This window comes from Sus scrofa, chromosome 5 (assembly GCF_000003025.6).
Source record: "Sus scrofa isolate TJ Tabasco breed Duroc chromosome 5, Sscrofa11.1, whole genome shotgun sequence".
Taxonomy (NCBI): Eukaryota; Metazoa; Chordata; class Mammalia; order Artiodactyla; family Suidae; genus Sus; species Sus scrofa.
Genome location: NC_010447.5, coordinates 72278246 through 72306029, shown reverse-complemented (window position 1 = coordinate 72306029; position 27784 = coordinate 72278246). Strand labels below are relative to the sequence as shown.

The 27784-nt window shown below is 34.1% G+C and overlaps 1 protein-coding gene across 6 annotated transcripts in view; it reads right to left on the bottom strand.

The window, feature by feature from the left end:
- Window positions 1-27784, bottom strand: part of CNTN1 (contactin 1) — a 326959-nt gene that overhangs the window by 189425 nt on the left and 109750 nt on the right. For 2 of the 6 annotated variants that reach the window (XM_003355617.5, XM_021092537.1), the window contains exon 3: window positions 23231-23329. The exons of the other annotated variants lie outside the window; for them this stretch is intronic. The gene's annotated coding sequence lies outside the window, so the exon portion shown is untranslated. The remainder of the gene's footprint in view (window positions 1-23230; window positions 23330-27784) is intronic. 6 annotated transcript variants of the gene reach the window in all.

Sequence of the window (27784 nt, the reverse complement as noted above, 5' to 3'; positions counted from 1 at the left end):
ATAGTGGCTCCCAAGATATGGAATATGGCTATTATCTCAAGAAAGAAGAGAATGTGAAAAAAATGTCAATAAGTTGTGACTTTTGCTTAATGAAATTTTTAATTTCTCAAAGCAAGTAATTTTTCCAGTAGTTATAAATAAAATCAAAGCCATAAATTATGAGACCCAAAATGTTTGAAGTTAAGAAATAATCCAAAAATATCTCTATTCATACTAAAGCAAATATAAAATTACCACCAAAAACATCACCAAAAATTAATTATATTTAGTGAAAGAATAAATAAATAAATCTAGAAGGCCCACCTCTCTCCTCTTCTCTCTTTATCTAAAGGGACCAGCATAGACCCACCTATATTATTAAATATTTGACAAAGTAAAGAGCAAAATATAAACAAGAAGAAAATAAACTCTGAGCATGATGATTTTAAATACTAGGCCTGTACTAACTACTAGTCCTTTTAAAATAATCACATATTTCCGTATACTCTAATCAAGGTGACTAGGGAAGTTCATTTAAGGTTTATAGAATAATTATAATTAATGTGTGGAGCTGCTGTTAAGTACATATAAGTGATTTATAACAGCACAATCAAGAACTTGATCCATTCAGGAGCAATTAAAATTTAACTTGATTTATTGTTTTAAAATCTCACAATGTCATGATTATTTTCAGTCCGGAAGGCTGTTATCCTTTCTCTATCCACTAAGACAAGACTGTAGTGTCACTTCCTTTGACTCAGAATTAAAACCTGAACTTTTCCAACTGCCCAAGCCAAAGTTAAACGCTGCCTCTTCTTGTATTCCTCCATAATTTTGAATAATATCCATATTACATTACCTTCTGATTATTACATATCTGTCTCCAACATGCTTTATCTTTGTTTTCTAAGTGTCTCCATTGTGCTAAGCATCTTGTATGTGCTCAATCAATATTCTTTTTTTTTTTTTTTTGCTTTTTAGGGCTGCACTTGCCACACATGGAAGTTCCTAGGCCTACACCACAGCTACAGAAACACAGGATCCAAGCCACTTCTGTGACCTACATCACAGCTCACAGCAATGCCGGATTTTAATCAACGGTTCTTTTTTTTTGTTTGCTTTTTAGGGCTGACACCGTGGCACATGGAGGTTCCCAGACTAGAAGCTGAATCCAAGCTGTAGCCACTGGCCTACACCACAGCCACAACAACTTCAGATCTGATCCACATCTGTGAACTACACCACAGCTCACAGCAATGCCAGATCTTTAACCCACTGAGCAAGGCCAGGGATCGAACCTGCGTATTCATGGATGCTAGTCAGATTCGTTCCCACTAAGCCACAACAGAAACTCTTGAATCCATATTCTTAATAAAAGTATTCATTATTGAGTGGATTAGAAAGTCAATACTGTGCTTGATAGTGCCAGGATATGCAAGAAAGCTTCATTAAAATAGAAGATTCATGTTGATTTTATGATGACAAAATGTTTTAATAATTGGCAGAGACTACAAGCACTATTCTTTTGCTCTTGTCTTGTGCATGTATAAGCCTTATGTCTGCTTCCAGCCAATAATGTGGACAGAAGTGGTGCAAGGCCCCTTTCTAAGACTGGCCCTTAAAATCCTCCAGCATCCCTTCCTCTAACACAGAGTCCTTGGAGGTCACATACTCCAAAATCCACCCACCTTGTGTTTGTGGATCAGAAGACTTAACAACTTTAAGATGTCAATATCCCCCTAAAGTTTCTATGGATTGAATGCAATCCATTTCAAGATCCCACCTGGCTTTTTTGCAGAATTTGACAAGTCAATCCTAAAATTAATATGGAAATCAAAGGCCCCAGAGCAGTCAAAAGAACAGTGAAAAGAAACACAAAATTGGTGAATCAAGCTCCAAATTTCAGATTTACTACAAAGCAACAATAATCCAGAGAGTATAGTCTGGTATAACAACAGACACATAGACCAGCAGAATAGAATTCACAGTACAGGAATTCATCTTTATGTTGACTTGATTTTTAAGAAGAGTGTTATGATATTGTGATTTGTAAGAAATCTATATTTGCTTGTTCAGATGGCCAAAATATATTTTTTATGTATATTTGGTCTTTGTCCACAGCTCTTGGCTCATAGCTCCCCAAATCCTGAAATTTCCATAGTGTTGAAAGTAATATAGGTATCTTCTGCTATATAAATGAGGTGACATTTGGAAAGCACCTAAGAATGGGGCTGCTTGCCACAGGAGCCAATGCTGTGATCAAAAGGTTGGAATATGATGCTATCTCTGGGTTGATAGTGTCAGAATTGAGTTGAATTCTTCATATATATTTTTTTTTACCCATTATAACTGGTTTACAGTGTTCTGTCAATTTTCTACTGTACAGCAAGGTGACCCAGTTACGCATACATGTATACATTCTTTTTTCTCACATTATCATGCTCCATCATAAGTGACTAGACATAGATCCCAGTGCTACACAGTAGGATCTCATTGAATACCCAGTTGGTGTCTGGGGAATTGCTTGCTTTATAAGAGCTATGTCAAATATTTTTAAATGGATAATAATAAGCAAGAAATTTCAATACTTTTCAGACTAGTGGATATAGTTAGGAGTGAAACAACAGATTTATTTTAAAATATCAAAAATTACAATATACTGAAAATTATGTCTTTTGTAACTGTTTAAACTTATGGTGATCGTGTAAATTAGTTCATAAGTATATGAGAGAACATTTAACTTTAAAAAATTCTTAGGTGGTGTTTAAGGAAAAAGGTTTGAAAACCATTAGTCTAAGTAATTCTTATTTCTCACTGAGATTACGGCAATATCTTCTAGTACTCCCACTTGGCAGCCTTTCCCCACTCAAAAATGTTTTCAAAACTGCAGGTAGAGTTATCGTTCTCAATGCAAAAATTCAGTCAAGTCACTTCTTTACTTAATACAATGCAATAGCTTTTCATCGTCTTTCCTTGTGTACCTTTCCAGTAACTGCTGCCACTACTGCCTTTACCACCATCCCATGGAAAAGGAACTACAAGTCTTCCCAGATTCCTGCCTCTGGGCTCTTTCTCAGGTTCTTCTTTCTTTCTGATTCATCCCCACTTCCTTCCTCCACTTCCCCTGCTTCCACCACCTGCCCTTCTCCAAAGTAGCTCCTAATCATCAGTCTGGGCTTAGTTCCGAAATCAGTTGTTTCAGAAAATATTCCTTGGCCTCCCAATTCTGAGTCAGAAATCCCCTTAATGTGTTGTCATAGCACATAACTTCATATTTAGAAACAAATTATAATGGAGGTTGAGTGCTTTCATTTGTTCTTGCTTTAGCTCCTTGAATCTTCTTATTTTTAATGGCTAGATGTTTGCATGATGGTCTTTTTTGTTTTATTTCTCCAGCTGACTTCTGATCCAGGTTTATAGACATTTAAACTTAAGGTGGAGTTCCTGTTGTGGTTCAGAATCCAACTAGTATCCACAAGGACGTGGGTTCGATCCCTGGCCTGGCTCAGTGGGTTAAGGATCGGGCATTGCCGTGAACTGCAGACATGGCTCGGATCCTGCATTGCTGTAGTTGTGGCATTGGCTGGCAGCTGTAGCTCAATTTGACCCTGAGCCTGGGAACCTCCATATGCCACAGGTGCGGGCCTAAAAAGACAAATAAATAAATAAATAAATAAACTTAAGGTAATTCACATCTTCATAACATAAGACCAAATTTGTAAATCTAGAAATATAAGAATATGGTGAGAGTTCTCTGATGGCCTAGCTGGTTAGGCTTCTATGTTCTCACTGCTGTGGTTCTGGTTGCTGCTGTGTGGCATAGGCTCAATCCCTGGCCCAGATACTTCTACATACTGCCTGTGTGTCAAAAAAGAAAAAAAGAAAAAAAAAATCCAAAAAAACAAAACAAAACAAGAGAGAACCTGAAATAAATGTTGCAACTCTCATTTAAAAGAAAGAAAGGAAGGAAGGAAGGAAGGAAGGAAGGAAGGAAGGAAGGAAGGAAGGAAGAGAGAGAGAAAGAAAGAAAGGAAGAAAGATGCACTGAGGCTAACTTCTAATTATTCCCCCGTGCTCTGGCTTGGAAAAATCCTTATCTTTCATGATTCAAAATAAATTACTCTTCCACCAAGCTTCTTCCTACCTTCATGTAAATTAGCTCTCACTCACTCTTCCCCCACAAAGAAATTTTCTATACTCCAAATTCTTTCCTAATGTTCATAACTAGCTGACAATCTATAGAAAAAAATGTAGTCTATCTACTGTTTACCACTGAGGCTCCAAAACATAGTATCTCACACAGTGTGTTTGACAAATAGATGCTGAATGAATGAATGAAACCAGACCATGACAATCAGTACATGATTGATTTCTGTTTTGTTAATTGTTGAAAATAGTTTTGAGATCATAGTGTGCCTTGGATTCAGCTCTCAGTGGGTTTTCACGAACCTTAACCCTGAAGACCTAGCATCAGTTCCCTACTCGACACTTTAATTTGCCACCCAAAATGGAGATGTTTGAGTTTGAATGAATGTAATCCATTGGAATCCTATCTGCCTCAGATTTTCCCCTAACTCTTAATTAAGATCAGTTGTTTGGACAGTTTAATTTTTTCAACACTGACTTCACTCTGCTCAAGTTCTGTTATCACTTCTAACAAAACAGAAAGAAAAGTTCTACAAGAAATTCTAAAACTCAGTTTTTCACATGTATTTTTCCCTATTAAGTTGAAGAAGTACCTGGGAGATATAAAATACAAAACAATGTTTATAATAACACAATAGAGAAAAGATACTCTGATAAATCAATTATTGAAAAACTTCAGTAAATGTTCAGTGAAATCACTGATATTAGATATTAGATCAAATTCTCTCAGAAAAGAAAACTAAACAATGAGAATTACCTTCCCAGGAGGAAACGAGGGACTTAAAAAAAAACAAATTTAGAAAATTATGAAAATTAATAAAGGAAGATTTGATAATGGCTTGAGGGGATTGTAAGTACAGAAATAATAAAACAGTATTTAAATCTTTATACAAAGTTTTTATGCAAAAGTAGAGCATTTTTTTTTTCAGAGAGAAGGGAATCAAAGACATTATATATTTTTCCCAAACATGGGGACATAAAATACTGCCTTCTCAGTTCTTTTACACTATTTGTTTTATCAATTTAATTTCAGATTCTGTAAAAATGTCATTGTGACATTAAACTTTCCAGCATTTTCATTTTAACAGCATTAAAATGGGGAAAATATGCCATTTAGTGTTGAAAAAAATATGGTTTAAAAAAAGGATGGTACATGTGATTCATAAAATATTACTAAACATTTTCAGGTAAATAAAATGAAATCTAAGATGTTCTGATAAAAAGCTTAAAAGCCAAGCCACAATTGTACCAGATTCAGAAAGAACAGTGGTCCCAGATCAAACTGACCTATATATAAAATAAGTATTGCAGCTTGGTCTCATGGCAGGTATGAAGCCAACTTCACTGAATCTGTCTCCTCTTCTATAAAATGGTAATAAAAATACATTTCACACCAATCTTAGGAGTATCTGAAGAATTATTATGGGAGGAAAAGATGTATATAACAGCTCAAAATAAAGCTTGATTTAACAAAAACGAGCATACAATTTTACAGCAAGAGTAACCCCAGAGAGCCTAAAAGATGAATGCTTGAAAATCAGATGTTCCAGGGACTCCCAATATGTCGATGGAACTTTTTTTTATTTCACAGGAGTATTTACTCCTTTGTTAAACGGGATTTAAAACATATACACATGTGTGCAAATGCACCCACACATCCACATAGCATGTATGTATATAATTTTTTTTCAGTTAGGGCTTTCATCCTTAATGCACTGGAAAAGCAAGGAGCATAAGACATGGAAAAGAATACGTGCAAACTAAAGGCAGAGTCATCCTAGTTCTGAGCCAATAAATATTACAAATTATTTATTGATATTCTGGGTGCATGGGAGCTTGGTCACTAACTTTCACTAAAAGCTTGATTCAAAGAGCCCCAATTTCCATCACTATTAAAAGTCTGTTTTTTTAATTGAAGTCTAGTCGATGTACAAATATTACATTGTTTTCAGGTGTGCAATGTAGTCATTCAGTATTTTTACAGATTATATTCCATTAAAAGTTATTACAAAATGATTATGACTTCCTGTGCTGTACAATATATTCTTCTTGCTTATCTATTTTATACCTAATGGTTTTGCATCTCTTAATCCCATACCTTTATCTTCGTCCTCCCCCCTTCCTTCTCCCCACTGTTAACGACTAGTTTGTTTTTTATATCTGTGATTTTGTTTGCTGTATACATTCATTTGTTTTACTTTTTAGATTCCATATGTAAGTGATATCATATATAATTTGTCTTTCTCTTTCTGACTTATTTCACTAAGCATATTGTTCTCTAGGTTCGCCCACACTTCTACAAATAGCAGAATTCCACCCTTTTTAAGGCTTAGTAATATTCCATTGTACACACACATGTGCGTGCGTGCACACACACACACACACACACACATATCTTCTTCATCTATCTGTTGATGGACAATTGGGTTGCTTCCATATCTTGGCTGTTGTAAATACTGCTGCTATGAACATTGGAATGTATGCATCATTTCGAATTAGTGTTTTTATTTTTTTCTGGGTATACACTCAGAAGTGAAATTTCTGGATCATGTGGTAGTTCTGTTTTTAGTGTTTTGAAGAACAATCTATGCAAAGTTTTTGCAAATGACTTTGTAGCAAATCAAAGATTCAGTGCATGGTAAATACAATCCCTAACAGAATTCCAGCAGGAATATTTTCATTTTAAATTCTAAAGTCTAAAGGTGATCTAGTTGAATGATGTCTAGATAAATGATCTAAATGCCCTTGTTAAAGACAGTTGAATGGACATAATCATTAACAACAAGTCTGTGTTATCATCCTTATGTCAGAAAGGGGGTGTTTAAAAGGTCAAAATGAAAAATAATAAAAAGGGAGACTGGATAATTCTTAATTGATTTTGATTTGATGCAGTAATAATGCAAAGATGAGTAAATACCTCATCTACAACTCCCATTAACAATTTAAAAAATACTTTCAAATAAACTGGTGTATATATGAACAAAATATAATCTCATAGACATCTGAAGAATACAAAAACTAATTTAGACACAGAACTTACTTGAGACAAGCTAATATTTTGATATCATCACTTGGGATAATTTTGATTATGTCAGCTGAAATAGGAACAATAATAGATTCAGACTGTGTGCCTGGATCTTACGAAAGCTTCTAAAATACAAAGCATAATCAAGGAATAGATTGGAGGCTTTAGCAATTCCATTGTGCTTTATGACACATAAAGAAGCAGAGTTTCCAGTAACTATTCACTCCTTTTGTCACACTCCTTCTGGGTAGCCTTGTGGAACATTTTTGGGGGATGCATCTAATTTAACAATTGAAAAGTACTGAATCAATTCAGACTTATTTCAGAAAGTCAAGAGAAAGAAAAAATAATTCTGGCCACGTTCTTAGAAACTTCATGCTGATAGTCTTTTAAAAATATGAACTGAAGTTAAATATGTTATGGGCTGATTTCATAATGAACAATATATCTATATTGTTTTAAAGGTATAGCCATAATAAGAATTTTCAGAAAAATGTGCAAATTTTCAGTTGCCTTTGTATAAAACAATTTAATTTAAATGTAAAGAAACAAGCAGCACTTATAATGTTAAAGATGTGAGCATCAATGTACATACAACTTCAATATCATCCTCTAAAATGTTGATTGGTTGATTGATTCTTCATCAATCTATCTTCCCATTAAGATAGTATTCTATGTCTCACAGGAGAAAATATAGAGAGACTCTTAATTTGAGTTTGTTTTGCTTTGGTTGTAAATGACATGGCTGAGAAATTGTTTGAAAAAAATTTTTTTTTGCATATAGGAAAAAAAATTTATTTTAAATACGCACATTTGTTTACAAGGCACTCATTGACTGTTTTCCACATTCAGATTCTGTGGTGAGTGTCAGGTGAAAATCTTTATTTTAAATACAAATCACTATCAGATATTAATAATTATAAAAGTATTTAAGAAATTGTTAGCATTCCGTATTTCACAGAGAGTCAGTCTCCCTAGTAGAAATTCTTCAGGTGGTAGGGAGATAAATCAGAGACCCTAGCATAATGTCTAGTACTATTTAACCTCTGTTTACCCTCATAGGTCACAACCAAGCTTTTTTATTGGGATTTGTGAAACAAGAAGATAGATGGATAGACTAGATTGGAGCATGTTTGTGAATTGGTTTTGCAGAAAATGATTCAAAAATTGACTATGATTTCCAATCTACAATACACTTGTTTTTGGGGGCAATCTTTTGCATTTTTCATGTTTTACTTTCCCTCAGTATATATACACACACACACTATATATAATAGATATTATATATGTTTTATATAAAATAATCATATATGTAATATATATAACTCATTGCATATATGTTATGTTAATATAAAATTACCTCTTTTAAACAAGAGTATAAGTTTTGTTGCGATAAATATTAAGCTCCCTTTTTGGTCTTTATGCCCTTTCTTTTAGAGGTATAAAAATTATTAAGAGTTCTATGAAAGCTCTATTTGAAGTCCATAAGCAGTTTGAGAATCAGTGAGGCCAATATTACTAAGCCCCATTTTAAGATTAGTAACTTGAAGCTTAGAGAAATTAAGCCATTTGCCTAAAATGTCAAAGGGAATTAATCCAGGTTTTCTGGTTTTTAATCAGTGTAGTTTGATGATACCACTACATTGGCATTTATTGATCCATCCAACTGCAGGGGGATGTTTTATTTGGATCCCTTACAATCTATTGCTTAGTAACATGGATTATGTCATTCTATTATATTACAGTCCTACATTACATTTGATTATTTTGTCTGAGAAGGCAATTCATGGAGAAAGGAGTATTTTTCTCCTTTTCCCTACTGCCTTTTTTCTTTTTTCAGATGCTCGAGATTCTGCCTGTACTACAAAGTGATGACATATTATTCAGTACAGTATGATTTAAGTAGGAGTTTCATCTTTGAGAAGACTATACTGGCTGCCAGATAAGTGACACACATCCAGGAAAAACTCTGGAAAAATACAATTTATCAGAAAAGACTCTTTGAAATAGTCTTTCTTCACTTTATTATATGTGTATCTCTTTCAAAGAGAACTGTATGTGGTCAGATTAGGGTTTACATAAATTCCAAACTAACATTTTAATCTCTTGACTCAATGGAAATGGGTGTGGTCTAGATGCTAATCGCCCATAAATTATTCACATGTCTATTTGTTAATTATATATGCACTAATGCTTCCAGAAATTTTGTTACATCTTGCATAGTCAATGAAGCTTTTAACACAGTGATAGAAGAATGAGATCCCAGAGTGAGGAAGATCAAGTAACCTAGTCTAGGGCACATTACCTATTAATTGAATAGAAAATTTAGCCATAAGCTGCCTAGCTGACAATGCAAAGAAAATTTCTAACACTGAACACTAAGAAAAAGCTTGACTTTATAGAAATGTCATTGGGAAAAAATAATTTAAAGGGAAAATTTTAAAAGACTATATATATCTTTGTTCTCTTTTTAATTCTGGATCCAAACTGCAGCAGTGACAATTAATTCTATCTAGGCATGAAAGCTTTCTTCTCCTACGACAATATATGTGTAGAGAATAGAAATTTAGAAGTTCTGGAGGAACGAAGCACTCCTTCAGGCTGTAACTCTATTGCTCCCTATTTAGGAATATACCTGTGGCATAAATAATAAGATACCTGTTATTCACATTATTAATTCACTGTTTTTCAACTTCTCCCTAAGACCTTTGAAAACAATAAAATTCAAATAATTTTTAGCTCACATTTTTCAGTTGGCATAAATAGGTTGCACAATGTTTGAAGGTGACACAGAGTGAAAGGAGGAGTAACTGTTCGGGAGTTTTTACTCAAAAAATGCATATAGAAAACAAAAAAGAAAGCTTTGGCTGATTTCGTTAGAGATATCGAAACTTAAAAACTGTTTTATGTGATGATGATACATAGGAAGAAAGAAAGTGAATATGAAAGTCTGTATGAAACTTTATGTAACTTGAAGTCTGTATGAAACTTTATGGAAGCATTTAAGTTATCAGTACTCTCAGCCCTAATCTTCACCATCTTTTTTTTCTTTTTTTTCAACTATTGATAGATTTGCTTCACTCTTTTTAATTCAATTATCAATTGTCTACATGACTTTACCGTTTTTCTAACTTCCACTGCAGTGCCATTGCTAAATATTTCTGTCACCTATAAAGTGCATCTTTTTCATTGGTTTGTTTGCTAAATTCATTTTAGATCAGGCTCTAAATTCATCAGTTTCCCCAATTAACTCAGTTTATGTATAATCATTTTTTACTGTCTGGAATATTTAATTTCCATTCTACTCATATGCATTTTTTATGTTTCTTTAAAATTCAAACTTATTCCATTCTTAACAAAATAATAAATTGGTGTCTATATTTCTTTGTAATTTGCCTCTTAGAAACTACGTATTGGTCCATAAGGACTCAATGCTAAATAATTCTTTATAATTTTAAAATCACCTATATTTGTACCTATATGCAAAAAATATGATTTCCTACACAAAATTAAAATATTGGATTTCATGAACACATTTAAAAATGTTTATTGTTACTCCTGTGACGACATTTAAATAAAATGCAAAATAATTATCACAATGCCTAGCATAAAGTACCCACTGGTGTACCCATTTCTCTCTTTAAACTATGCTTAATTCTGTCAACAAAAACACAATGAAAAGCAATTTTGCTCTGAAAAAGGTAATAATATCTATGGTTAACCAGCAAATTTTTGTCCTTCACTCTATTTTACCAATTGTTAGGCAATATGATATTGTTTTTCTGCATTTAGTATTTATTGCATATCTACACTTTGCTAGGCTAATTTAATCCTAATCAATCTTCCATATGAGAAATGGAGATTCACACCAACTCCATTTCAATTTTAGCACATTTACTTCTCTTTCTCCCTAAGTTATAAGCTACTGAAAATTCTATTTTTAGTAATATAACCAAAGCATTTATTTTTAGCACATCAATTGACACAGGACTAGCTCTTTTAAAGAAGAATTAAGTTTATACTGATACTGAGCATATCTCAATGAGTGCCCATTTTCTAATCAATGCCTATGAATGATTTCTCCCAACATTACAGTTCTGTGGTTAAGATCTAGGAATTCTATGTTTTTTTTTTTTTTTTGTCTTTGTTGTTGTTGTTGTCGTTGCTATTTCTTGGGCCGCTCCCGCGGCATATGGAGGTTCCCAGGCTAGGGGTCTAATCGGAGCTGTAGCCACCGGCCTACACCAGAGCCACAGCAACGCGGGATCCGAGCCGCATCTGCAACCTACACCACAGCTCACGGCAATGCCGGATCGTTAACCCACTGAGCAAGGGCAGGGACCGAACCCGCAACCTCATGGTTCTAGTCGGATTCGTTAACCACTGCGCCACGACGGGAACTCCGGAATTCTATGTTTTAAATCAGAGAGAAATAATTTTATTTCATATAAATTTTCTTTCTTTAAGACTAGTCCTTGAGATAATTTACAAAAGCAAAAGTAATACCTTAAAAAATATTCTTCCTTAAACTAAAAAATTAATTACATGAAGATTACATCTGAATCAATAATTCTACAAGTATGGGAAAAATTACTGCAATTTTTTATTTTATTATTGAATTTTTAACCATGCATGTTTTAAAACATTTCTTTCTATACGTAGAATGTAGATATGTCTAAATAGAAGGTCTTTAAATTATAGTGCTCAATCACTAGAAACTCAGTTTCCACATGCAAAAACTGAGGATTAGTCAAAATTTTTATGTGACCCCTTCCAATTCTAAAATTTCATTTTATTCTTGATAAGGGACTAGACGAAGCCTAAATAATCTTACTCTTGGGTTGCCAAAAATATTTTCATCATTACTACATAAATCATCTATTTACATTCAATTTATATAAAAGGAGGGCTTCACCTAAAGGCATTAACATTTCCATAAATGAGGGCTCTATTCTACTGCTATAAAAAATAGAGAAAATAATTAGATTTGTTCATTTTTTTTTGCATTTAGTAACTTCAAAATAATCACCGTGCCAAAGAATTTTTCCCCACAAAAATGATTAAAATATGATTCTGATTAAAAAACACCAATATTTGGCATTTATGCTCTTCTGCAAAGGTCTCATCCGAATATATCTATGTAAACATTTGGCCATCTTTTCTCTCTTCTAGCTGAGTATCCTGGCACAAATAACCACTTCTCTCAATATCTTTATTATTATTCTGCTTAGTTCTACTCCCCTCAAAAATTTTCTATGTATTTAGTACCTTGAGTAGGTTCCAAAGAAACAATGCACAATTTCAAGCCATCTTTATCAACATGATACAAATCTAGACTCAACCAGATGTTCATTTTGGCTTGGATCTCTGCTTCTTTTGTAGGTCACTTATTTCTAAATATACTGTTTTATATAATTTGTCATATAGCAGTGAATAGGTCACAACATGGAATATATTCACTGGTACTTTAATTACTTTCTTAATATTTCTACTGCTTTGCTGTAGCCCATTTCACTATTACTATAATGATTTCATTATATGAGTCAAGAAGACCTTATTATCAAATTGTCACTAATGTGAAAAATATTTACCAACTGTTTACAATATATTTGGCAAGCTGCTAAGTGCTGGGGATATGGACATAAGCTAAACAATTGTTCTCATGGAGTCTGGAAATATGTTGAAAATTATATAAAGTAATTCAAAATATTTTTATTATTTTCATCCTTGCTATTGACATAACTTCTGCATAAGACATGAGTTCTCTTTTATTAAAACATTAAATATGAGTTCTTGTCGTGGCGCAGCAGAAATGATTCTGACTAGGAACCATGATGTTGCGGGTTCGATCCCTGGCCTCACTCAGTGGGTTAAGGACCTGGCGTTGCCGTGAGCTGTGGTGTAGGTCGCAGACCTGGCTCAGATCTGGCATTGCTGTGGCTCTGGTGTAGGCTGGCGGCAACAGCTCTGATTAGACCCCTAACCTGAGAACCTCCATATACCAGGGGTTTGGCCCTCAAAAGACAAAAATAAATAAATAAATAAATAAATGAATAAATAAAATATCCACATTGTTTTTGATGGACAGAATATATTTCAAGTTTTAAACCACTATATGTTTTTACATTAATTTTATAATCAATAAAGTAAAGAGAAAAAAAAACACCATGTTCATTCCAATCACTCAAACTTGCCATTTTTCAACATTATCCTTGTAAAACTGTAATAGAATGTACTTACTGAGTTGGGGAGATTGGGGACAAGGAGCTGCAATATTGAAAGATATCTAAATCTTGGTAACCAGGCATGTTCCCTAAGGCATATAGTGAAATTGATCTTTTTTTACTTTCATTCTTTTTTTAAAATTTATTTTTATTTTATTTTTATTAGAGTATAGTTGATTTATAGTGTTGTGCTAATTTCTGCTATACAACATAGTGATCCATTCACACATTCTTTTTCGCATACTTCAATCATGTTCTATCCCAAGAGATTGGATAGAATTCCCTGTGCTGTACAGTAGGACCTTATTTCTTATCCATTCTAAATGTAATAGTTTACATCTACCAACCCCCAATTTCCCATCCACCCCACTTGCTCCCACCTCACCTTTGGCAACCACAAGTCTTCCTCTATGACCTTGGGTTTATTTCTGTTTTGTAGACAGGTTCATTTGTGCTATATTTTATATTCAATATATAAGTGATATCAGATGGTATTTGTCTTTCTCTTTCTGACGTCACTTAGTATGAGAATCTCTAGTTGCATCTATGTTAATGCAAATGCTATTATTTCATTTTTTGTGGCTGAACAGTATTCCATTGTATACATGTACTACATCTTCTTAATCTGTTCATCTGTTGATGGACATTTAGGTTGTTCCCATGTCCTGGCTATTGTGAATAATGCTGCAATGAACATAAGATGCATGTATCTTTTTGAATTAAAGTTTTGTCTGAATACATGCCCAGGCGTGGGATTGCTGGGTCATATGGTAGTTCTATACACAGTTTTCTGAGGAACCTCCATACTGTTTTCCATAGTGGTTGTACCAATTTACGTTCCCACCAACAGTGAAGGAGGGTTCCTTTTCTCCATACTTTCTCCACCATGTGTTATTTGTAAACTGGTTAATGATGGCCATTCTGACAGGTGTGAGTTGGTAGCTCATTGTAGTTTTGATTTGTATTTCTCTAATAGTGATGTTGAGCATTCTTCATGTGCATATTGGACATCTGTATGTTTTCTTTAGAGAAATGTCTATTTAAATCTTGTGCCCATTTTTCGATTGGGTTATTGGCTCTTTTTCTGTTGAGTGGTATGAATTGATTGTATATTTTGGATATTAGGCCCTTGTTGGTCACATCATTTACAGAGATTTTCTCCCACTCTGTGGGTTGTCTTTTTATTTTTTTAATGGTTTCTAAAGCTGATCTTCATTGAGACTGAAAAACCACATTCGTAGAGAAGTTGACACTTTTGATACGACATTCAGATCTCCAGGTACAACAGGTGTACTTTAAGTCCAGCCACACTTCAACTCATTCTTCCCAATATTTGCTTGTATAGACTTCAGTTACATGATACCATATCCTTCTCAAAAATCTCACCCCTTGCTTAAGCTAGAGATAGACTTTTGTTTTTGGAAAAAAAAATCTACTATTATAGGATTCATCTTGCATTTGATATGTATAATTAACGTTACCAAATGTTCTCCCCAAAGTCTATTCATTTGATAATGACTTAATAGTATTTTAAAATTAATAAAATGTGGTGACATTAATTCATGTGAACGTTCATTCAACATACATTTATTGAGTATCTACTATGTTCATGGCACCGTGCTAGACACTGGGAATGTAGGTGCCCTTTCTATTCTTAAGTCACATACAGAAAATCCCTCTGGTTAATATAATTTTTTTTATCCTGTATGAGTTAAGAAGGAGAAAAAGGTTCTAAAAGCATCTCTCCCAAGGAAAGAAGTTTAAAATTATTCATCATTAATTCATATTTTAGAGGAACTAATAATGAACTAATTAATAAAAAAACACTATTCATCAGACTACTCAGTAATAAGCTGGGTACATGTATTAGACATCTTGTAAAATTTGTATATTTCTCAAGTGGCATTTTGTTCCTCATCCACTAGTCAAATTTTCCATACTTGAGCAAAGTGACCATTTTTAAACTTAGATTATGTTTATGGATAATTTACTTTTCAAGTTAAATCTGGCTTTCTTCTAGTAAGTCATAATAAAAATTACTTAAAATTTTGCACTGCCTTCATTATGTCTGTTTTAGTTAAAATGAAAGATGAACAAACTTATTAACATAGGACTCTGAAATGACATTGATTATATATGTATACTTACATATATTTGAAGATTCCCACAGAGTGCCAAAAAATTTAGTACAACATGGTGATATTGAAGATAAACTTTAATCTCTTAATGCTAAACCTAGAGTTTTAGTAACAGTCTAACAATCTCTTGGTTTTCCCATCTTTAAAGGGAGGATATCATAGTCTTCCAGAGAGGATTAAATGAGAATATGCATTCAAGCATGATTTCAGCACAAAACCCATAGTTTGTTTCTTCTATCCTTTCGAGTTGTGTTTATTAACTGTCTACCTCTCTTTAGTGTGAACCTCTGAAGTTGATAGTCAATACCATTCATTTCATAACTACAATGAATAAACTATTATTCAAATATTTTTAAACTATTCTAAGTATTCTTTGATTGCCTTATCCAGAAAGATACCCTTGATGCCCTCCCCTAATTTTGGCTAAAGCCAAATTCATATGCACTTATCATACCTGCTTTTACATTTACAAGTGTGATCTTTTTCCAGTAAGCTTTCTGTTGCCTTTTTTCTTTTTTTAATAGACTGAGTCATCCGTGGCAACAGGAGATATACTTCCCTTTGCATAGTCATTGCCCACAGAAGGGGCTTAATAAATATTTGCTGATTTAATAAATTCATGCACTCCCTGATTTCAACAGATTCATAATTATGTATGGCGACATACATATTTATTACATATGAAAGTAACATCATTTCATCAATTAGATTGTACCACAGTATCTGGTATATATAAATCTATTTATTCCATCTGAATATAAACTCGTTGATGAAAAGGTCACGCTTTATTCATCCTTGAACACCGAAGTCTGGAAGAGTGGCTAGCATACATGCAAGGTTTGCCAAATATGATTGCTCAGTTCAAGAGAATTAAACACATAAAGTGGGCATGTAGAACTTGGGAAGATGCTGTTACTAGCCTTGTGCAAAAAAGTTTAATTCAAGTGATTAAAGTGGCAACTAAATGCATCACTTAGAAAGAATAGTCATATAGCCCAGATAAATGATCCTTGCTTCTGCGTGGGATTAATTGGAATATGGATATTTTAGAAATGATCATACTGACAATAAACATAAAAGTTTTAGGAACAGTGGAGGTAAGGGTTTTGGCTAGTAAAATAGATAGTAATAAATTGGCTTGAGAAATATGGTTGATGTATCAGAAAAATATGTTTAGAGGTTAGATTGGAGAACAAAAGCAAAGAGTGGCATAAATTCTAAGTTTGTATATGTAGTGAATGAAAGTGTCTCTTCTTCTTAGAACCCATGTATCTGAAGGGCAACCAAAATAGCCATAAAGCCAAGATTCTCGTGCAAATGTTATTGTGTATGGCACTTTTATATTCATTTATAGTGACAATTATATTTTTTAAAGTACTTACCTATGTTACATAATTTTACTAAGTGTTTGTAAGCATGAATACTTATCTAAGAGAGACTTAAGGGCAGACAAGTCTGAAGAAAAAAAAAAAAGACCAAATGGCTGTGATCATCTTCTTTATGTTCATTGACACGTATCACTTTTTTTTTTTTTTTTGTCTTTTTGTCTTTTCTAGGGCTGCACCCACGGATATGGAGGTTCCCAGGCTAGGGGTCTAATCGGAGCTATAGCCGCCAGTCTATGCCACAGCCACAGCAACAGCAATGCCAGATCCGAGCCACGTCTGTGACCTACACCGCAGCTCACAGCAACACCAGATCCTTAACCCACTGAGCAAGGCCAGGGATCGAACCTGCAACCTCATGGTTCCTAGTCGGATTCGTTAACCACTGAGCCACAACAGGAATTCCTGACTATCACTTTTAACAACAATAACAACATAAGGAATTTTTTCTAAAAATGAAATTATATTCATGTTTTCTACGGTCTGCCAAATTATTTTTTAGGGAGGAATTAAAATTCTTATTATCTACTTGTGTTACCTCTCAGTATTATTTTCCAGCCAAATCCTATATATCAACCAGGCTAGGACCAGAACTCAGATGATAGGAAACATAAAACTAGGAAATAATAAATAAATTTTATGCTTATGATAATTTCTCAGAGTAAATTTCCTCAGTAGAAAGCATATCTGAATTTTCTACTAAAGGTTTCTCTCTGTAGAAGATCATTGTCTGTCATGACCTCAAAGCATTTTTAAAAATTATAATAACAAATTGCAAATTATAAAAAAAGTCTTACAAGAAGAAATCCAATTTTTCCCTTTCCCCCAGCCAATTTTTCCCTTTCCTAGGCATAAGGAAAGGTAACAATTGTAGTTGCTTTCCATTATGCTTATCTATTTATTCTGGAACTTGGATGCCCTCATACTGACGAATTTAGTTTATTACTAGTCCAGCTAATCCACCTCTTGGCTGCCTACTCACTTAGTTCTTCAATAGATTTCTCCTGTTTGTCACCCAGCTTCTCTTGTTGCCAACTAATATATCATCTTCCATCTGTTTGAATTCCTCTGTTCTTTCTGGCACAGCTCCGCCTCCAGATTCCCTCACAGCCACCTACCTTGCTGCCTTTCCATCTGCTAGTATGACTAGTGTCTTTTCTAACCTGTTCCTGATCTAAATTATCTCCAATTTTCTACTTGAATTTCTTTATCAAAAGTTTATCTCATCAAGAACTATTGTGATTGCAATGATTCCTTATAGTCATACAAAGGGGAAGTTAAAAACATGCATTTAATGCTTTAATTCTTCTATCCTTTAAGATCATTTACTGTTCTTGGTTTCTTTCAATGATAATGGTTTGAAGGAATAGAAGGCACTGCTGAAAAATAAGCACTGTCCTTTGGTATACATCCTTCAGCAGGGCTCAATTCTTAGTCTTGAGGTTAAGTGCCTTTGCCATTGTTCCAAAGTTTTGCATTCACTGATAACCAGCAACCTTTTCTTGAACACCTCATTCTCAAGACAGCTCAATTTTTTAGGCTTAATGTAGCAGAAATAGTTTTTGTTTAGGATGTATGTTATAGTTGCCTACTGGATATAAAAGACTTTATATAAGCAACACAAGCATTTGATAATTACAATTTCAGGCTTTGATATTTAAGGAGCATAAGGTGGCATTTTCTCTTGACATTGATTTATTTGCTTGATGAGGTAGATGCTTATTTTCATGTAGCAGATATAACATATTACAAGTTAAAGAGGATGCAGGAAAATGTTTAGAACTTTAGACCTATATACCTTGTCATGAGACTGAAAACTAACTGCCCCTCACATTTCTGGAGAGCATACCCTCCCTCTATGCACCACAATTTAGAATATGATTAAGCTTATGTTTACAAGAGGTTCACTTAGAAATTACCCTTCAATTCAAAATAATATTGCAGTTTAATGAAAAGGTAATGCTATATCTATTTATGCTAATTAATGTTAAAGAAGATGTTGAGAAGCTTTTCATGTTTGTTCTAATATATTTTATTATTATTTAGGTATGGTAAAACCAACAGATCTGGTGAAGGTTATCGTTGAAAACACAGCTTGCCATATGCACAGATCCTGAGAAGAGGCACATATCTGGGGACATACAGGGAATCATGAGGTTGGGGCTGGTGAAGAGACAGAGCCTTATTATAGTTTTCTCAGAAAGGAGGCAAGATAAAAATAGATTTAGGATTGGCCAGTTTGAATTATTTTAGGGGCTCTGGGGCATTGGTATGGATCCTGTTTGGTACTTGTCCCTGGGGTGATTAGGAAAGGAAGAAAGTGGCTTGTGAGAACTCTGATAAAGAAGGTGGTTGAAGGCAGGGCTTTGGATTGGTTGGTTTGCGTTTGAAAATGGCACTCTCTCTAGGGACATAAGGCAAAGCATTAGAATACAAAAAATAGAAGACATAATTAATACACTATTTAATTCGGGATTAACAATCATTAATAAAATGCTGAAAATTCATCTGATTTGAGGGTTGGAAATGTCTTTAGGGATAAATGTTTCCAGTGTGATTAAGTACTGTCTATGAGTGTCCAATGACTATAAGACATGTCTAAACATACTCCTCTGATAGTTAAGGCTTTAATAACCTGTCTTCATCTTGTTTATTCTCAACTACACTTATCTAATTCCTCTATTTCTGTCTTGACACTAGAATATATAGTATTAATTTTTGCTTCCATCTCTTTATGCATATTGGTCTGGGCTCTATTTAAAAATTTTGAGCCTTGTTCCTCATTTCTCTTACACTAAAACTTTCAACCTAGGAATTCCCATTGTAGCTCAGCAGTAATGAACCTGACTAGTATCCATGAGGATACAGGTTTGATCCCTGGCCTCATTTGGGGGTTAAGGATCTGGCATTGCCGTGAATTATGGTATAGATTGCAGATGTGGCTTGGATCCTCCTTTGCTGTGGCTGTGGTGTAGGGTGGTAGCTGCAGCTCCGATTGGACCCCTAGCCTGGGAACTTACATATGCCTCAGGTTCAGCCCTAAAAACATTAGTAAATAAAATAAAACTTTTAATCAAACATTTTAGCTGATGCTATGATGTAAAATTTCCCTGCATCTGAATTATCTGTTCTATTGAAGGCATAGCCCTTTATCTTTTTTTGCATCTAGAAAAAAGCATTGAAAGAAGATCCTTAATTAATGCTTCTTCATTGCACTGAATTGTCTTACAAGATTAAAATGATTAGGAAACAATAAATAAATGGGGTAAAAATGTATATTTATATTCAGAGAGAATAGATTGGTGAAACATGCATAAAGCTATAATAAAATGACACAGCCATCAGAGTCCACTCCTAAGAGCACATATGAAAAGGAAATATTTCATAAACTAATTTCTTAGGGTGAAAATAGTTTAAGGAGGAACTAATTTTATCATTTTCTCACATGGGAGAGAAAAGATTAAATCTCTTGCTATCACTCTTTATGATAATTCATATTCAAAAAAGTTTTCCATGTATTTTACAAAGCTTGTAACTCATAAGGACTGTTTAGTAAAGAATCCTATAGAGAATTACCTTGTGATATAAATATAAGCTCAGATTCAATCAATTTGTACATGTGTTTTAGGTTTAGAAAATGGGCAAACAATAATGTGGAAAAATGCATATTTATATTCAGAGAGAATAACTTGACGTTTACTTTTTTACTCTTCTAATCTTCCATAAATAATTCATAACTTTCTACAAACTTAGTTTATGTTAAATAGATAGATAGAAAGACAGAGATATACTTCTTAGATTTATTATAATGTATGTGCTAACATCTCTTAATAATACAAGTATATTTATTCCCTATAAGAAAATTGACTGCTAGTTTACCATTTTAAAATATTCTTCTCAACTATTTCTTGTTCTACTAAATCACCTCTAAAATTTATTTTAATCTAAATTATAAAACCTCATATTAGTGAATCAAAATATTTCAGATGTCTTATAAATTGATTTTTAGAGGCATTAAAAATATGTCAAATATGAATTAAGTACATTTTTCTTTCAAAAATTTTACATTTAATGTTTCACTACTATATGGACTTCTCATTCATTTTCCTTCTTTCCTTTTTGTTATATCCTTTTTATATTTTCAGTCTCCTTTCCAACCGAATTGAATAGGATCATACTTTGCCACAATAATCATTATCTAAACTCATTTTGGTGTTTCACCTCTTACGTTATTGTTGATATTCAAATATTCTCCTTAACCTTTTATTACTTTCTCCCAATTGATAACCTACAAAAATTAATTGCAGCGAATGTGGGAATTGGAATTGAGCACATCTCTTTATAGATTCCCCTCACACAATCTGGAAAATATTCTTTATCTGACCATCAGATATGTTCAATGAGATTGATTAATGGCCTGGTTTGAGACTAGAACAATGACTGAGAGGCTTAGATAAGTACAAGTGCAGTGCTACATGGATCCCTTTGTTTAAACAAGCTCCCCATGTTGCCCCATTAATTTTACTGGTGTGATCTTGTCATCCAGCATGGGGCTTTTTTTCGACTGTCACCTCAGCCAGATCCAACAAGTAGCCCTGTCATTACACTCATTATTCAGAATTCAGTCTGTCAGTAGGCAATAAACACCTTTGAGTTTCTGCTCCCTCCATCCTTTCTATTTTCTTTTAGATTCCGTTTTACTAGCTGTGAAGGGGCCACTTCAGCCAGGAAGAATTTAAGTAGAACTGAACACCATGACTCAGCATCAGGATACCTCTAAAATGTAGAGGCAGTTAATTCTTCATCCTTTCTTCCCCTCCCTAAGGAAAAACTCCCCTCCACGTGTGAGTGTGCTCATGTACCTATACTAGATCAGCCTGGAAGCCTGAAATACATTCTATGGTGCCACATGCACAGAGCCACACTGCCACCAGACCGCTGACAGGAAAGCCAAGCAATAGGGTAACACCACCACAGCAGAATTGAAATGCAGTGTGAAATGCTTGCAAAGTATTTTTCCTATGCTGTGACTATCATTGTTTTAGAGTTCCTTTTTTAGTTTTTAATAAATGGTCCCCATTTTACAAAAAACATTTGACTTTACCTATTACTGGTTCTTGATAAATTATTAGCAAACACGTTTTTAAAAACTTAACATTAATTAACATGCAATATAATGATATTATATTATCTAATATTACATACATGTTATATGTATTGTGTTTTATAAAATATATATAATGTATATATCTATGTACATATATGCATATGTATATATATACACCTACATATTAATATTATAAGTGTACTGTTGAAAAGCATCCTTAAAAATTTTTACTATATCTAGAGTTTACTAAATCTTCGTTAATGCTATTTTCCCACCTGAAATAAAGGTGTAGGAATGCATATCATGATGCACATTATTTGCATATTTATTCATGATGTGCCATGATATTTAAGAAAATAACTTTAATTCACAAAGACTGGCAAATATAATGTTATATAAAACTGTATTTTTCAGTTTTTCAGAGTTTTTGTAAATTTTATTTGGATTTAATATAGCAGTTTCTACAATTGTATAAGCTTAATTTTTAAAAGACCAAGAAAGAAATAAAACTTTTTTCTAGGGGGTGGTGAGAGGTGTAGATTTCAAAATATGCCACCTATGCATTCTTTTTGGAGTAAGGCATTCTGGGCAGGAGAGGGTAAAAAAAAAAAAATCACTACAGGTAGAAGTCCAACTGTTTTTTTTCTGAAAACAAGATCTTCCTTCAAGGACAAGCTAGTCCAAATTATTTTAATTCCATCTGTTCCATTTGTATGCAACACAGTATTTGAGTTTGAGTACCTCAGTGCTTTCCTCTGCTTCTGGGAAAAGGATTGAGCATTTTTTCTGCTTACCAACATTTTTTTTACCATAATTTGAAATGTTGACATTAAGGAAATAATACAGAACCAAAGGAATACCCTGATCTTGCTAAAACTTCTTCACGGGAGGTAATTTTTTTTTTTTTTTTTTTTTTTTTTTGATTCTGCTCACTCTCAGTGCTGCCCCTCCCCAATTTGCAGGTTTCTGTCTATCCAAGACACACATATCTGAGCTCTGGTACCTTCTCGAAAAGCTTTTGCGTGCAAAATAAAACACCCTTCGGCACAATAGTGTCCCAAATATAAAATAAAGTCAGCTTTCGATTAGCATAACAATTGAGAACCGTGACACTGCATCGCAATACTGAGGTGTGAGTCAATCCTAGGAATACCGCATCACCCTTATTCTAACTCAGCACATTCTCGCTCGCAATGATCTAATCTAGAGAAAAGCCTCAGACTTACCTCCTATGTTGAATTATCTGTCGTTCTGTGTATAGTATTTATTGCAAACTGTCCATTTGAATGAATGCAGCGGCAGTTACACCACAGCACGCCTCTCTCCTGCAGCAGAAAGCAAGTTAAAAGGACTTCAAGCTGTGACCTCAGAGGAAGGCACAGCCGCTCCCATCCTTCAGCCAACCTTCTGGGGAGAGCAGGTTAGATGACAGTAAAGCTGGCTCTCTACATAGCAATACTTTCAAATAAACCATTCTGTGCTGGGAGCTCGGGGATTTACATCCAAATTCAGCTGGCTAGAGTCAATGCTGCTTCTATGCCTGAAAATATCAAGCATTTCACTGCAGTCACTTAATGCAAGAAACTATCTGAGGCGACTTCACAAACCCTGTCATTCTGTTCCTAGACTAAAGAATGAGCACCGCATGCATAATTCATGCATTAAAATCTTCAATGCACTTCCTGTAGCCGCTGTTCTCTCCAGTAATGGGCTATTGATCACCTCATCGCTAAGACAATTGGAGCTCCGTGATTGGTTTATTTCCACAAATAAAATTACAACCTAAATCATAGGCAGAATCCTCCAACCCTGCAGCATCCACTCGGGTAAAACCCTCACATAGAGGAGATGGCATTTGCATATTGCAGACTGTTTAAACTGGACTCTTCCACGGAAACGCTCTAGCATCTGTTGCCTTTTATTCAAAGGATGTATTTCTGCGGGTTTGGGGTGAATATTTTAAATTATAAGTGAGATATATAGAGTTGATTCTTTTTTCTACCATTTCGGGAAAGTCAGCAGGGCTAAACCGAAAATTAAGAAAAAAATAAAACTGAAAGGATGTACTGCTATAAATCATAGGAGATTTTTATATGGGCTCATTTGAATAACATTTCTTAGAAGACTTTAATCTAAAAATAATTACTTTTTATTTCAATAATATAGAAGAGGTTTCTTTTTTTTAATGGTCGTAGTATATTGCTAACTATTTTGGGTCATAGTACCTGGACTTTGGGTGTGTCAGTAGTTCTGAGAGCCCTTTCTCTCAGAAGTTAAGCTCTTAAGAACATGCCATGATTTCTACTAGTCTACTAGTCAAAAACGCAAGCTTGAAATCAAATTGTATATATATTATGCTAATATTCATTAAAGGAAAACACAGGTAGCTTTTTAAAATATCAGGAGTATTTGAAAAAAATTACCAAAATGGGAGATCCATGTAAAATAGCAAGTGCATTTACCTACAAGAAATATATGTCTATTTTCCAAAGTATCCTCATTGTAAAAACTAATTAAATTATATTCACCAACAAGGCCTGAATATAATGTTATTAAGATCATTTAGAAGTCTAATGCCATGTCTTTCCGAAGCCTCTTTAAATATATATCCATACATATATCCATATATATATCCATACATATATATAAATTATATTTTATATTTTATTAAACAGGTACCACACAGACACACACATACAAATGTCAGATTTCTATATTACCGTGCCTGACCATTGACTGGTAAGACCAGAGTGAAACCTTCAAGTTCATGGCTCAGAACTAGAGTAGAGAATGACTTTCAGAGTAAAACCAAGGATTCCTATCTAACAATTACACTGCAGAGAGCAATTCATCATTGAAGGCAGCAAGATCATGGTTGTTTTCAGTCAATAAACCGGTAACAATTGCTATTAGCCTGTGAAGGTGATAGAGCCCTGATGGCAATAGAGATGGAGATCAGGGATGTTTGAGGAGATGGCACTTCCTTCCGAGTGCATTCAAGAGCATAATCCCTGCTAGACCATAGAGAAAATAGGTTGCACCTAGCTGATAAAGATTATGCTAAAATATTCTAATGGTAGTCTGAGAAATTAACTGTTCAATTAGTGCATATATTACATACTCCATATTCCACAGTGTTCTATTCTATACAAGCCAGATTCTATTTGTACATTTATATATATTACTTCTAACATAATGCAATTCAAGTAAACTATAATATTTTATAATATTTATCTGAATGTTATTCTTTATACAGAAAATCCAGAGACCTCAGACACTTAAAAAATTCTATAAATTAAGAGTTACGGATTACTATCCTGCCAAGAGCTTTATCCATTAATCATTTATTGAAATCTGAATGAAAATAATATCTCATTTAAAAACAGAAAATGCAAAACTATGAAATTTAAGTTATCATGTATAAGGATGTAGAGTACAATCATTTAGGAGATATAAATTGCTGACTAAACCAAAATAATTACAGTAATATAAGCTTTAGACATTTAAATTCTCTGAAATGACAAGATTCAGTAGTGCATAATTAGGTGGTTAGGGAAAACATTTGCTTACTCTTTCTCTCCTGTGGTGAGTGAAAGCAAAATCAGTATCTTTTCCCACATACAAATATCCAAGACCCAAGTCTAAAATGACGATGGCAACTTTGCATCTACTTGGTGAATTTTCAGATTCAATTGTTTTAAAAGTGAGGAGATCGCTCTCTCTCTCAGACACACACACACCCTCATCAACCTAGAATTGTCCAAGATTAGAAATCAGCAAAGAAGGGAAGAGTATGGCCTGAGAAAAGCTACGGAGATACTGAGTTCCTAAGAAATCAGAGTGGGACAGCAAGTAAACCTTGAAAGGAAACATCTGAGAAAAAGAAATCAATTGTGCTCCCAGATAAGATAAAGCCCAGACTGTAATAAGAACCAATTTCCACTTTCCAGAAGTCTGACTATGCCTGAGAAATACACTTAACCAATCTTTTCAAATGATGGAAAACAGAAATGGCTCTTTTAGATGAATTTGATCTCTCTGCAGATCAAGAGTCTTCCAATATTTTGAATTTATAATGCATATAAAATATGGAGTGAACTCTGTAATGTACAACAAGGTCAATAAAGTGAATCAAAACTTGTGAATAAATCAAAACATAGTCTACTAAATTTGCAGTATCTATTAAGATGTATACCTAGCCTGCCTAACCATTGAAATTTGGAAAAATACACAATTTATATACCTTATAAGAATATATAATTCAATGTATTATGAGAGAGAGGAAAATAATTTGGCCTGCCAAAGTTTCTACTTTCCTGAGTTCAAGAGATGTAGGAGCACACTGCATTTATTCTCTGAGATTTAAGACACTCTTTCCCCTTTGCTCATTCTGTCCTACCTATAACATAGTTATCTCCTAATCATAACACATTATTTAATCAAAAAATATTTATTATGTACCTTCTACATGAAAGGAATTGTGCCACATGCTATATATAGTGGCTGCCTCTAAGGTATTCATCCTTTAGTGAGGAAAAGTAAATACATAGAGTCAGAGTGATGAATATAATCACCCTGATACATGTTAAGATATGCAAATGAGATAATTACTAAAGCATGCTATGCCTGTATGTTAAGTAACTGTTAGATAAGTGTTATATATGAGGCATAGCAGCAGAAGAAATACTGGCATCACCAACTGCTCATGGGGCATTAGGGAATGATTCATGGAGGGGGTGATATTTAAAGAAACTGTGTGGCAAATGGAACTAACATGGGCCTTAATGTTTGACAAGTTTGAAATTAAATCCAAGTTTCCTTGAATTTGTTACCAAACCAAATTTGGGTGATTACTGTGCACAGTAAAGCCAATCTACTGATACCAGTTTGTGGTGAAGGAGAGTACAGTGTTTATTTTAAGGAACCAAACAAGAAGTCTGGGGCAGCTATTGCTCAAAGAACCAGAACTCTCAGACGAGCTTCAGAGAGTATTTTTAAAGTCAAGGTGATGGAGGGGAGTCCTGAAGTATGTGATCAGCTTGTGCACAATTCTCTGGTAGGTTGATGGTGAGGAAACAGAGCAATATCATAGGGGTTAACATTATCAATCCTCAGGCTCCTGTAGATCTGAGGTCTGTGTGCTCATGGTCATTGAGTGGTTAACTTCTTCCATTTGGCAGACATTGTAGCATCTGTAAAAGAAACTCAGGAAATGTGTATCAGACACTAGGTATTTCAGGAAAGAACTAAAGATTGTGTGACTGCCATATGGCTGATTTACTGTTTAAATTGTTACCAGTTCTCCTAACCCACCTGCTACTTTCGTCGCTACGTATTCATATCCTTTCAATCATTAATTCCTAAGCCAGGATTTTGTGATCTAGGTGAGGCCTGGAAGAAAACAACTTTCCTAAAAAAGAGAAGGAGGCAGAGGACATGGGGAGAGGGATCTGTCATGGAAAGGTGTCATAGGGTTCTGCTTGGTTACAAATTCATACAAGCTTGGATGTGCTACCTATATTCCATGAGCATGAGTTTTATCATGTAGAAATCAAGTTAAATATCAATCTCTTTATCTTCTTGGAAGAATTAAATAAATGGCTTAGGGTATATAATTAAAAATATAATTTTTTTGGAGTTCCCGTTGTGGTTCAGTGGTTAACGAATCCGACTAGGAACCATGAGGTTGCGGGTTCCATCCCTGCCCTTGCTCAGTGGGTTAAGGATCCAGCGTTGCCGTGAGCTGTGGTGTAGGTCAAAGATGCGGCTTGGATCCCACA